At 35.7% G+C, this 13,831-nt stretch overlaps 1 long non-coding RNA gene across 1 annotated transcript; it reads left to right on the top strand.

Annotated features, from left to right (window-relative positions):
• The first annotated feature begins 10,946 nt into the window (after positions 1-10,946).
• Positions 10,947-11,628, top strand: LOC136811174 (uncharacterized). The gene is made up of 2 exons (XR_010847204.1): positions 10,947-11,013; positions 11,322-11,628. It is a non-coding gene; the product is annotated as an uncharacterized lncRNA (long non-coding RNA).
• The last annotated feature ends 2,203 nt before the right edge of the window (positions 11,629-13,831 follow it).

Genomic DNA, 13,831 nt, shown 5'->3' with positions numbered 1-13,831 from the left:
AAAATGAAATAAAAAGAAAATTATTTTATCGATATAAAAAGGGTTATATTCCGTAACCGTGTAAATCTTAAATTACAGTATCGAGAAGCTTTGAAAGATGTTTTCGATATTTGTTTGTTATGTGTCTCAAATTGTGTATTTTTTGATTTATTTGTTTATTTTTCTTTCGGGATTTCTTTTCAATGAACCACAGCAAACGATAGCGGAAAGAAATTCGCTTATAGGTTTGAAAACTTGATTGATTAAGAAAACCGGAAGTCATCGTCACTATCTTCGAAGAGCATTGGCCTGTCCGTTGCTACTCCATAACACCCCCTTCTTACAGACCCAGTAGGACTTTTTCAACCAGTGGGGATAAAGATAACGGACTGAGACTCGATGAGGATTGACATTTACATATTTTTTCAATTTTTTTTTGTTTTTAAGCCAGAAAACTCAGTAGGGATAGGAATAATAGTAGTGAAGATTTGTTTATTTGACTATTTTCAGCGGGGAAAAATTGGAGTATAATTTTCCGCTGGGACATTTCTTGGCCAATTTTTCCAGTGGTCAGAGGTCCTACTGGGTCTGTGAGAAGGGGGTGTTCCATACGAAAAGTTGTTCAGTGATACTCTGGGGCGACTAATGTAATGTTATCAAAAGTTAAAGCTTGGAGGAGAAAAAGCGAGCATTAAATCAACCTTAAATTAAGTCTTGTTTGGATTCTTAAAGATATTGGCAAATTGGATTATAATCGTTTCGTAAAATTAGCCTCTCAAAGTTTCCCTTTGGTTCATATTATAGAATAATGGCAGCGTTTTCTCTTATAATCAGTTCTATGGAATGGTTTTAGTTTTGTTACTTGTTTTGGGCGTGGTCTTCCTTGTTCTCATAACAATTAATTGGTTGTCAAATATGATGTGACCCCTCTACGTTTCAAAATCGCACATTTTCACAATAGATGTTACTTTTAAGATGACAATAGAAAAGTCCAAATTAGATTTACTTATTCCATAGCAACATTTGCGACGAAGAGAGAAGTTTACATTCCTTATAAGGATTGCAAACGACAATACCACACTCCTTCTTCATGATGAATTTTTATCTCCATGTCATCTGCACTGTATTATTTTGTACATTATGCATTTAGAAAATATTCGCACCTCATTTGAACTGGACATTGTGACGTTACAAAAGGTCTACTATTCTTGCATAACCTTTGTCTTTGTTTTTTTTTAATTCAATGACAGGCTCCATGCTGATTTGGTGATCGCAAAAAATTCAAATTTGAAATTTAAAAGTCGACAAGTTTTGAAAAATACACCAAAAATAATAATTTGGAAATTAGGAATTTCTAACATCCTGTTGCGGATACTATTACCATAGTTAGTTACATCCATGCTTTAACGTGTTGAATTCTACTAAAACTGTTGATGTTATCCTCAAATGATGTTCATAAATTTTTTACTTACGTTCATGTATACTGGATCTTCAATGCTTTTCTTTGTGAAATGATCTTTGCACATTTTGTTATTCTTCCAACGGTAAAGCGTACAAATGATCTTCTTTCCTTCAGCTCCATGCTCCCCCAGTTGTAAACTTAATACCAAAATCGTCAAAACAAATAAACTTCTGAAATCCATATTGTTGAATGATGGTTTCAAGTAAAAGTCTACTCTTGAAAACAAAAGAAAAATTCCTTTTGATGGTCAGACAAAGAACGTCCTCAAAGTCACCAAATCACTCCTCTCTTCGCGTAGAATGAAAGTTCTGCGGTTAAGTGATGCCTACGAGTGCCACAAGAAAAACCTCCACAATAACAAACTATTAGGCTTCACCAAAGAAACTCTCACTTTAAAGAGTACGTCCTTTGGCCGGTTTGTTTGTGTAGTGGTTTGTAATCCTTGATGCTTTTTTCTTCGATGACGCGAATTCCACTGTACTTCACTGCTAAAATTTGGTGGTGCTATGTATCTGTGGTTACTGATTTCTCTAAAGCCCAAAAAAGTGTGAGAAATTACGACGCTTGAGCCTCGACTGTTGTGATCTTTCTAATGATGGATTATACTCTTAATCCTCTTGACAACAGATTTTCAAATTTCAATTCAAACATTAACCTTTCGTTCCGTTATCTAGGCAAAGATTGAATGTATTTCAAGACTCCATTTCTTAGCATTCTTATAAGAGTGACTGAACTGCACGTTGCAAAACAAAAATAAAAAATGGCGGCGCTTCTCATCAATAAGCCGTCAATGTCTCTTTTTTCTCTTTGTCTCCTTTTGTTTCTCTATTTTTGCGAGCACTGATTGGCCATTACATACCATGTGACGTCTTTTCCTCAACATTTAGACGCTTGTTTGAAAGAAAATGCAAATCCGCTCGATAAATTGATCCGGTGTGATTATTCTTTGACTGTCAACGAATGAAATTACTTTTACATGGGCTAATTGTTTCAAGTACCGATGAAAAATTGTTTGTTTTAGATTCGAAAACAAAAAGTGACTTTCAGATGTTCCCGCCTTGTTCATTGCCAAAACAAATCAAGGTTGCTTTCAATTCTATGGTATTTTTACCTCATTCTGCAAACTTTTGGGGGTATCTGCGTGTCAGTTTACGTAAACAAGTCAGCTTTTTGTATATTCAAAATTACTGGTACAAACTATTTAAATTTATTAAGAAACCCTTACCAGCAAAAATAGTCATTTTGTTTTAAAACCTAGGCACTAATTTTTTCCATAAACGTTCAAGATAATGACAAGCCGATCAATAACGAATTATACCCGTTGTTTGATTAGGGTGTGTTGGACCTTTCCTATTGGACAAGTTTAGCTTATTTTGATCTCGTATTGTCGGAAATAACACAAACGCGTCATAAAGAACTTTAAGAACTCTAAAAACTTGACAACCGCTCGGAACTTGAAAAATATTCGCTAAAATCATTAGAAAAACTTACTGTAAACAACATTTATACTTATATCATGATTAAATAGGTGTCTAGACTATGGTAGTACGTGATAACTCGTCTCTACACCGTATTGTAACATTTTCAAAGGCTGAATGATAAAGAGATTTGTCAATATTTGTAGAAAATAGTTACATTTTAGCACATGATCTACGATTGGTTAGTCACGATGAGCTGTTTATTATGTTGTTATGTAAATTGTCATACTGGTCCTGCATGTATGGAGAAAGAGGTCAAGTTGATCATTTCGACCTTAGAAATGATCTGAAAAGAAACATTAATGTGGATTCGAAAGCCATTTTATTGGGTGCCTATATAACCTGCACAAAGTAACTGTTACTTTAGAAATTATAGTATTATTATTAAAAACAGAAATAAAATTAAAACCGAGAGCATTGATTGGTTAGAATTCGCCAAGGAAAAGTACGGCCCTCCCCGATATGGTTCCGATGAACAATATTTTCTTTGTTTGTTTCCCTGTCATATAAAAAACACCTAACAGAAATTTCTTCATCGGTAGAAACCTGGAAATACCTCCTTGACGTATACACTACAGAAATTATAACTTGTCGCTTGAAAAGATGCCGTGTGTCGTTATGTTTCCCTAAAAGTAAAGTGACGTTATATTTTTGAGAAATGTCAAAAACGCATTTTATTTCAACCTGTCAATCAACGAGAAAGTATTTAGAAACTTTTACGAAAGTCGAAAGTGCTGTGTTTGTTTCCCACCCCTGGAGGTCTTTTAACACTAAATTGAATAGGCAATAGACAGCATGCATTGATTGAATGCCAGTCTAGACTTTTAATTGAAAAATAATTACGCTGTCCATAGGAATTGTTATTTTAGATTTGCGTGCTATGTCTAAATGTAGCCCCTTTTCTAAAAATAGCTTAGACAACAAGCATCTAATCTCGTTCTCAGTAAGGTATGATGACAGCTTGCATTTGCATCCTTAACGTCATCTCGTCAAAATAAACATACTTCAAAAGCACACGGCGGAAGAGGATGAAGCAATCAGATAATCAATTAGTTTTTGGTGGTTTCCTGAAGTCACAGATTTTGTATATAGTAATTGACCAAAACAGTTTTTTGTGTTGACACCCTTATTATTGATTAAACATGATCATTAAATGGGAACCTTCCAAAAGTGATTGCCACTATCTAACAATCAAGTGACAACAACACGAAATGGTTCTCATCTTTTTCAAAACTAACCAAACCTAAACCGAAATCCTTAGGAACCCTATTGAACCCACTTTATTGAACCAAATCGATATTTCAGCATCATATTCATAATTAAGAATCAATAAAAGCACTCTACTAAATGGCGCTAGTTTTAGGATCTGGCCAGCATACCGTAGGGAAATATCAATTTTCTGAAAATCGTCTGAAATCAAATTGTCCACGTAGAAAAATCAAAAAAAGTATACTATTCCCTACAGTAAATAACATTGAAGCCTTTTGCCGAGACTTTTGAGTGCACAGGAAATTCTAACGAAACCCTAGGGTATGTTCCATATACGTTCAAAGTATGTTAAACATCGTACCAAACATACTCTATTCAGTCCTTACTATGTGTTACAAATTGTAAACGATGTTTTGATCATGTTCATTCAATATTGAAGTTTCAGTTAATTCTATGTTAAACATTTGATAGTATCATGTGCTTATGTTATGTGGTAAAAGGATGCTTAATTAATCCAAACTCAAGTTATTTCTTAAGCCACACGCACGTTTCATGGGGAAGGTAATGGACAATAAACGCTGAATCTGCTCTTATTTCGTTAGTGATCGGGAGATAGAATAATAACGCAAAATTGAGCAGACCCTGTTTGAATATATATTCCATAATATTATAACTATCAAGTGCTTTCTACAAGGTGGAAGGTAGTTCTTAAAGCAGATGGCGTATACCAGAGGTGGTGAACCTTGAACGGAGGGCTCTATACAAAAGGCCAGGCAGGCGGCGCAGTCCTATAGGCTTTTTTGGCAAAACTGAGAAAAAATACTTTTTGAACCAGTCACGAAAGTAATAAAGAGAGATGGAGAGTCAATGCGTTTTGTTCTATTCTTATCATCGGAAGTAAACAGCTGTTTGGTTGCTTTGGGAATAAGATGATTAATTTTCCCTCGTGGGAATATTTAAGATGTATGAAAAGGCATTACATTTTTTAAAATATGAAAAATTGAAAAAAAACTTCACATAATAAGCACAATACTCCAAACTTGTAGGGGAAGCTGCCCATAAAGCCATCGAGAGATTTAAAAAAGAATTACATGTAGTAGAAGGGAATTGGTGAATAAACGCCCGGACCGAAAAAAAAACATATAAAGCTGAAATTTTGCACAGAGTTAGGGGAAGGTCTTGGGAACCTCCCGTTAAAACCCCCCACCTTCAGCACCTTGGTCTCACGAGCTATGACGTCATAATTCATAATGGCTGCGATAAGATTTGTCCAAATTTCAAATTGTTCAAGCATAGGCATATTATATACTGTTGGAAAGCTTATTGAATTCTGAACAACTTTTTTGCTTACGAAACTTTCTAAAAATGTACTGAATGTGAGTAAATTGGGCTTAAAGGTCTATGACGTCATCAGGTCAAAAACTTCCGAAATCAAACTTCTTCAAACATAGGCATATTATATACTGTTGGAAAGCTTGCAGAAAGCTGAACAACATTTTTGCTTATAAAAAACCCTGTAAATGCACCGAATAACAGTAAATTGAGCCTAAAGCTATGACGTCATGATGTCCTTATTTTAAGAGAAATTTTGATTGGTCCTTTATTTTGGTTATTTTCAATATTACATTATCGAAGGGTATTGTCCAAAAAATTCAGACAACGTTTTAGAATTTAAAAATTTCTTTCACTCAAAAATATCTTTGAAGACGTTTCCGTTTTCATCATCATGTGTTGGGGATTGGTTTCGTCTGTTTCACCTTCATCATATTGATCCACCAGCTGAAAAAGTTAACGAAAGGAAAGAATAATATATATCTTTATTTATCTCGTGTAGATTGTCTAGTCTGAGATTTTAGTCGTAAATTTCTTCAAGGTATATTACTTTGTCTTCTCTTTAATGGGTATAGTTAATACTTACTTTTTTGTTAGTGCAATTCTCTCCATGACAATCACCACACGAAGACATGCACTTCAAACCGTTTTTCCTGCACGAACAAAGATTCGTTCCACATTGATTCTTTCAGGATGACTTGCATTTACAGCGGATGACTTTAAGAATTTCAGGTTGGGCTATAACCTTGTCAGTCAGGATCGGGCGAAGGTGATCATCTGTTCGGACCCATCCCCACTCTGTCAAAATAAATGTCTCGTCGTCCTCGTCAAGCAACAGCCATTGCATTATTTGAATATGCACTCTCAACCCATAATAGTATGCACTCCTTTCAGATGGTGGAAGTTTCTCAGGCTCAATCAATCCATTCGCCAACATCTCCTGATATTTGTTGTAGCTGAAAAAAAAATGTCTGTTTTAAGTAAAATTGCTATAGGTTCTTCTTTGAAATCAGTTGGGACGTGAAAGTGTGCAATCAATAGCACACCGCTATGCAAACGTCATAATTATTACTTTTAACATTTGACCGAAATTCAATCCCACAATACTTTTCATCTTGATTCGTAATGCGTGCAATTTATTACTTTTGTATTTTCAATAAGTGTAATTGACTTGCAAAAGCAATTAATGCAAAGGATGATGGGATTAAAACTCGGACAAACAGTAATTTTGATGTCTATTTTTAGAATCACTGCGGTATGCTATTAAACAGACAGGTCTTTGGTATAGTGTTATTAGTAAAAATGTTTCGAATTATTAATTTACAGTAGAGCTTACCGCAGTTGTCCTAACACCACAATCTTTGCACCATACAACTCGACAAAGACATCAACAATAATGTTTCCAATGGTTGCTTGATCTGCCCAAACATCTGTCATATTTCTGGAAGCAGCTCATATTTTCTTCGACTTGCGGACGAGATTAAAGAAGCATGGTTTCCCCTTCCCAAATATCATTGAGCATCCAGACCATGCACGAATGAACAGTAAGTGCTCTTTGACAAGCAAGTTTGATACTCCAGTATCTTGAAAAACTTTCTTGCAAAAGATAAATGTCGAACTTGTCATTATTTGTGTCTTTCCAATGATAGAGAAGCATGATTGCGACGTCAGTATCATCAGCTACCACAACTGTGTTTGTTTTAAGAACGGTATCTAATGCTTCTCTTACAATTGTTGCATCAGCATCACCTTTGCAAACTTTGACGATGTGGCCATTCGCTTGAAGTACAGCTTGTAATAGATTGATCAATTGGCCTTTATTGTGGTTGTTCGAGAGAAACTGCTCCTTCGAGTAAGGCACTTCATTTTTTGCTATCACCTGAATGTCACGAGATGAGCCTTTCGACGATCTTCTTATATGCTCGTTTCCTTTGATTGAATTTGGATCATTGCACCCATCGAATACGATCTTTGCACACCCGTAAATGTCTCTTCACGTAAGACAAGTACGCATCAGCAATGCTCTTGAACTTCATTCCTTTACTCCACGGGACTCTGTGAAGTAGAGCTCCACCATCCAACACATATTTCACATTCGACGGTTTCATAGTGACTGCGTCTTTATCTGCTAGTACATTTTTTTTGAGCGCAGATTTTTCGGGCCTATGGCGTCATAATAAGAAAATTCCATATTAAATTAAGCTAGAGCTTTGTCAAAAGTGATATCAGAGAATTGTCACTTGATACTTTATTCATCGCTATTCGAAATGAGGAATTTAGAGTACCAAAGCGATTGGGTTCCTGAAAGTATGCAGATATATATTCGTGGACAAATTTTTTCCTTCAAAGCTAAAACAATTCAGTATAGGACAGTGTATTTACCAAGCTCTAGTTAACCACATTACATGTACGCTGTTGGAGGAAAACAAACTCGAAATCGACAGTTTAGAAGCACCTTATCTAAAAGTAATCAAAAAAGGGTTTACAAATCAAGATCTCGATTATCTGGGTGTAATGGAAGTCATCAAAAATATGGAGAAAACAATTGTTACTTTTTCAACCAGTCTCTCCGAAAAATCGCGTACTGCAAAGCTTTGGCGGTCATATATTGACTACGTTAAGGTTGTCAAGAAATTCATAGTTGTTGAAAGGAGCTGTAATTGGTACCTACACGTCAAAGCAATCAATAAGATGCAGAACCTTTTTGCTGAGACAGGTCACCGCAACTATGCCAAATGCTCGAAAATATACGCCTAAGAAACGAACGAAGCGCTAGCCTCAATAGCCTTTACTAGACGTCACCCGCGTTTTTTCTACGCAATTAATTAAGAAACGGGATAAAAAATCTCGGTTTTTAGTGAGGCACTCGCTATAGCGAGTGTGAGTATAGCCTCAAGTGATTGGCTGAAGAAATAATTCGAAGAAGGACGCCACGCCGTTAGACGATCAAACAGGTTTTGGTCTGATTTAGTCATCGAACAAACGTTTATGAGATCAATCAAGTGTTCAGGTGGTTTGACTAGGGGACGCGGTTTTGGAGAAAATGTCTGCAATCTATGGACAATGAGCGCTGGTTTCAGCGCAGCTATCCACGAATAAATGGTCCAACTATCAAGCGTCAGAGTTGGCTCAGCTGTTCAAAACATTGACATGGGAATAAATCGCCGAAACAAAGACCAAGATTATTGCCAGAAGTTTTACGAATGGATCGATGAGGTCAGGAATCCCTTCAACATGGTCGACAGCAACCTCTTCTCGTTTTCAACCGGATGCATTTCAGTGAAAGGCAAGGACAGGGTGACTTGCGAGGAAGCCGAGACTATAGGAGAGAGTATTCAAAAGAAACTGGATGGCGTACGATTTTTATTGAAGGAAAGATTCTGTAAAAAGATCTTATCGTCAACCTAGATGCTGGACAAATAGCACAGCAGATGAGGAAAATAAAGATGCGGTGACTGTAAATCAGACACTGCTCTTCACAAGACTTGCTGGCGATTGCAGAACGAGAGGAAAATGTGGAGCAGTACTTCGACTACGAATTAAATCACCAACCACTTTCGTTGTTCAAGAATGGTTTAATGTGGAAGCCCGAAAAATCTGCGCTCAAAAAACATGTACTAGCAGATAAAGACGCCGTCACTATGAAACCGTCGAATGTGAAATATGTGTTGGATGGTGGAGCTCTACTTCACAGAGTCCCGTGGAGTAAAGGAATGAAGTTCAAGAGCATTGCTGATGCGTACTTGTCTTACGTGAAGAGACATTTACGGGTGTGCAAAGATCGTATTCGATGGGTGCAATGATCCAAATTCAATCAAAGGAAACGAGCACATAAGAAGAAAGGCTCATCTCGTGACATTCAGGTGATAGCAAAAAATGAAGTGCCTTACTCGAAGGAGCAGTTTCTCTCAAACAACCACAATAAAGGCCAATTGATCAATCTATTACAAGCTGTACTTCAAGCGAATGGCCACATCGTCAAAGTTTGCAAAGGTGATGCTGATGCAACAATTGTAAGAGAAGCATTAGATACCGTTCTTAAAACAAACACAGTTGTGGTAGCTGATGATACTGACGTCGCAATCATGCTTCTCTATCATTGGAAAGACACAAATAATGACAAGTTCGACATTTATCTTTTGCAAGAAAGTTTTTCAAGATACTGGAGTATCAAACTTGCTTGTCAAAGAGCACTTACTGTTCATTCGTGCATGGTCTGGATGCTCAATGATATTTGGGAAGGGGAAACCATGCTTCCTTAATCTCGTCCGCAAGTCGAAGAATATATGAGCTGCTTCCAGAAATATGACAGATGTTTGGGCAGATCAAGTAACCATTGGAAACATTGTTGTTGATGTCTTTGTCGAGTTGTATAGATTCTTCGTTAAGACAACTGCGGTAAGCTCTACTGTAAATTAATAATTCGAAACCTTTTTATTAATAACACTATACCAAAGACCTGTCTGTTTAATTGATTGCACACTTTCACGTCCCAACTGATTTCAAAGAAGAACCTATAGCAATTTTACTAAAAACAGACATTTTTTTTTTCAGCTACAACAAATATCAGGAGATGTTGGCGAATGGATTAATTGAGCCTGAGAAACTTCCACCATCTGAAAGGAGTGCATACCATTATGGGTTGAGAGTGCATATTCAAATAATGCAATGGCTGTTGCTTGACGAGGACGACGAGACATTTATTTTGACAGAGTGGGGATGGGTCCGAACAGATGATCACCTTCGCCCGATCCTGACTGACAAGGTTATAGCCCCACCTGAAATTCTTAAAGTCATCCGCTGTAAATGCAAGTCAACCTGAAAGAATCAATGTGGAACGAATCTTTGTTTGTGCAGGAAAAACGGTTTGAAGTGCATGTCTTCGTGTGGTGATTGTCATGGAGAGAATTGCACTAACAAAAAAGTAAGTATTAACTATACCCATCAAAGAGAAGACAAAGTAATATCAGAGATTTGGGAAAAGAGGATAAGAAACGCCGCTGCCGCTCGCTGTTTTCCTATTCTTTCCCTTTGAATTCGGCACCCTTTGAAGAAGCAAGGCTGTAGAATAGTTGAGCAAGAAGGAAGGCCGAAACAAAATGGCGTTACGTACAGGTTAACCAATGTTTAAGAAAAAAGTCCTTGAATAAAGCTTTCCAGTGAGTTCTTTGTGAAAAAGAGACTGGGGAGTGAATCTTTGATCTTTTGGGGGTTTCCCCTGAGAAAATCGAGGAAAATCATTCCATATTCTGGGAGTAAAGATGGCGGACATGAGGCATGCTTGAAATTTTGAAAAATTGGGACCAATTTCTTTCTGGCTTGTATTGCTCTGAATGAATTTTTTGTGTTGCAGACATAATTTTTATGGGTAGTAGGAAGGTTGATAGTGATCATGTAAGTATTAGTTTACCCCGGCACTCTCTAAAACGTCTTGGCATTTTGATTTAAGATGGGCAAAATCAATTGATAATTTTGTTGTTTTTCTTTAACTTTTAGATAAAAAAAATGTAATTTTAAGCAAAACTTGCCCCATGGTAATGGAATTGAGATTCAGTAAGTATACTTGATTTCCTCTGTTGTACTTTTAGCTTTATCTAGGGAAACCATTGATTTTTGGGTTGGAAATTTCAAGGTTTCAACAACAAAAACATTTCAAAAAAATAACTTTGACATGTGATATTTATAAATTGTGACTACCTGAAGGGCCATGATTTTGACCAGTCAGTGGATTATGATTTAGAAGGTGCAAGGCTTTGGTACTTTTACACTCAAAATATTGTTTAATCCGTGGAATTTGCATTTTGTACTTTAAACGGATTAGGGTAATTTCATATACAGATTTACATTTTATATATTTTCAGGCTAGTTATCATATTCTTTGTGAAATACTGTTAACAACACCGTCCCATAGAAGTATTGGCCATCCAAGTACAGGTTGCCGATGCAACGACGATTGACTCAAGATTCAGAAATTTTTGCATGTTGACGGTCACTTCTGTTCTCTGCAGTGCCAGCAGAAAAGGACTGCTAAAAGATGAGTGGGAACTGATGTATTAAAACTTTACGTGTATTATATCTATTTGACTCAACAGAAGCTGGATGGAATAATAATTCTATGGTGTTTGATGTTATATTTATGGAAAAAGTGGATTTGAGCGGTTGGACCTGTATGCCCTTTGAAAAATGGATGTCGATATATTTATTATTAGAATGTTCAATGGAAAATTGGGGATTTCGATATACACATTATTATGTAAATGTTCTCTGGCGAAGTGGATTTTGATGCAACTTCTTTTTGGAATCTTTATTGATCGATGTTTGTTTTTTATCCAGGTTGTCCTTGGAAACTGAATTTTGAGGCATAAATACATATTGCATGGTATAGATGAAATGGATACGTGCTGCGATGATAAGTCTACTTCATTTGTCTATATTTTGATTTGGGGGCTTTTGCCCTGAAGCTATCCCTTAATTTGGGAAGCAGGTCAAAACAAATCATCAAATCAGGGAACATGTAGGCCAAAATTGCCAAATGTAAACAAACCAGGAAGAGCCAGAAATGCTTCTATAATTTAAATTTATATTCATATTTTCAGTCTGATGTTATCTTTAAACTATATTTTTCAAATTTAGATTTAAATTTTTTTAGCATGGAGTCATAACACCTTTTGCATTTAGTGTTCATGGAGCAATAATCCAATTTTTAATCAGCTTTGAAGTCTTAAAATCTGTATGAGATGTACTACTCAAGAACATAGTTTGAAAGGCTTTGGTCGTTTTTATTGTATATCCAACTTTTTACTTCAAGTAAAGTCAACGGTGATCTATTTTTCATCATGCTCTGCAATACACATTGATTTGAGGTGTTTTAAAGGCCTATAAATGAAGTTAAATTATACTGAAAAGTCTTTTTGTTCTTAATCTTTTGCAGCAGTTGCAAAGAAGATTTATATTCAGAGAAATAGCGAAGTCATATCATGCACTGAAAAAAAATACAAACTAACAATGACAATCTGTAATTCAAATATACATGATATACACTGTGGAAGAATATTTAATTTTTATACACTATTATTTGCTGGGTTGGATGGAAATGCATAGTTTTTTTTACCTCATTTTTACGATGTTTTTATAAATATTTTTTCTAACATATCTGGGGAAATCCCCTGGTGATGTCTTCGGTATAATTTTTGTATTTTTTCAATGGTATTGTAAGATTATTTTATGGTTTGTTGTCTAGAACTCATAAAGTTCTTACAAGAAAGCTTTCATGGTATTTATGACCTCCTGGCATTAATATCATGAATGGCCATCGTTTCTTTTTTCCTTTTCTTTCTTTGACATTTGTTGTTGTTTTTTTGTCCTCCAAGGTTTTATTTTCAACCTCGCTATCCCTACTGAAGAGGCCTTTATGGTATTGTTTCTTAGAAACTTTAGCCCGAGAATAACGATAAACTAGTTTTACCAGCTTCGTTTGTATTCTAACGCAACACATTTCAATTATTTTGGTATCTAAATTATCCAGCAAGGAAAATATTTTTTACAAATAAAGCTGAGAAACTATTTAAGGCTCGCAACCGAGGAAAGTCTTGTCCAAAGTAAAAAAGTGCTTATAAAAAATAACAAAATTCTCGATTTTAGAAAGAAAAAAAAATTCACTTTCGATATCAATCACGGCTGCCATTTTTTGTTTGTACTTCTAGTCTTGTGCGCATAACGAATCAAGCGCTCTGATTGGTTCAGAACGAAAACAATCGATCGGCCGCAGACATTTCAATAGAAACAAAAGATTCTACAGCCTAGCTTCAAATAGATGAATAGCGCATTTCTTATCCTCTTTTTCCAAATCTCTGGTAATATACCTTGCAGAAATTTACGACTAAAATCTCAGACTAGACAATCTACACGAGATAAATAAAGATATATATTATTCTTTCCTTTCGTTAACTTCTTCAGCTGGTGGATCAATATGATGAAGGTGAAACCATGAACATATAAACGACTGGACATCTATCTTTTATTGTCTCTTTGAAGCGAGCTTCGTTGCCGCCTGTATTTCAAAGTTGGTATAAAAAATCCGACAATATTCCGTCATAATTTTATTTCTTTGAATTGTTTAGGTAAAATGATTGATCGCGCTTGAACATTACTTCTAATGCACAAAAAAATTATTTTCAATTTTTTTCACGAGTTTGCAATATATTTTATCAACATTTTCAACTCTGAAATGCAGAATTTCAACTGCGTGTATACTTTTGAATCCCTTTTGTCACTCCAATAATTTCTTTTATGACTTGAAAAAAATAGCTTGCCAAAGTTGAGAGCCTGTGTCATAAGAATATCGAAATTAGAATGTGACACTCTCTAAAAT

This window comes from Clytia hemisphaerica, unplaced genomic scaffold (assembly GCF_902728285.1).
Source record: "Clytia hemisphaerica strain Z4C2 unplaced genomic scaffold, Clytia hemisphaerica genome assembly, whole genome shotgun sequence".
NCBI lineage: Eukaryota > Metazoa > Cnidaria > Hydrozoa > Leptothecata > Clytiidae > Clytia > Clytia hemisphaerica.
This window is presented reverse-complemented; position numbering and strand designations above follow the sequence as displayed.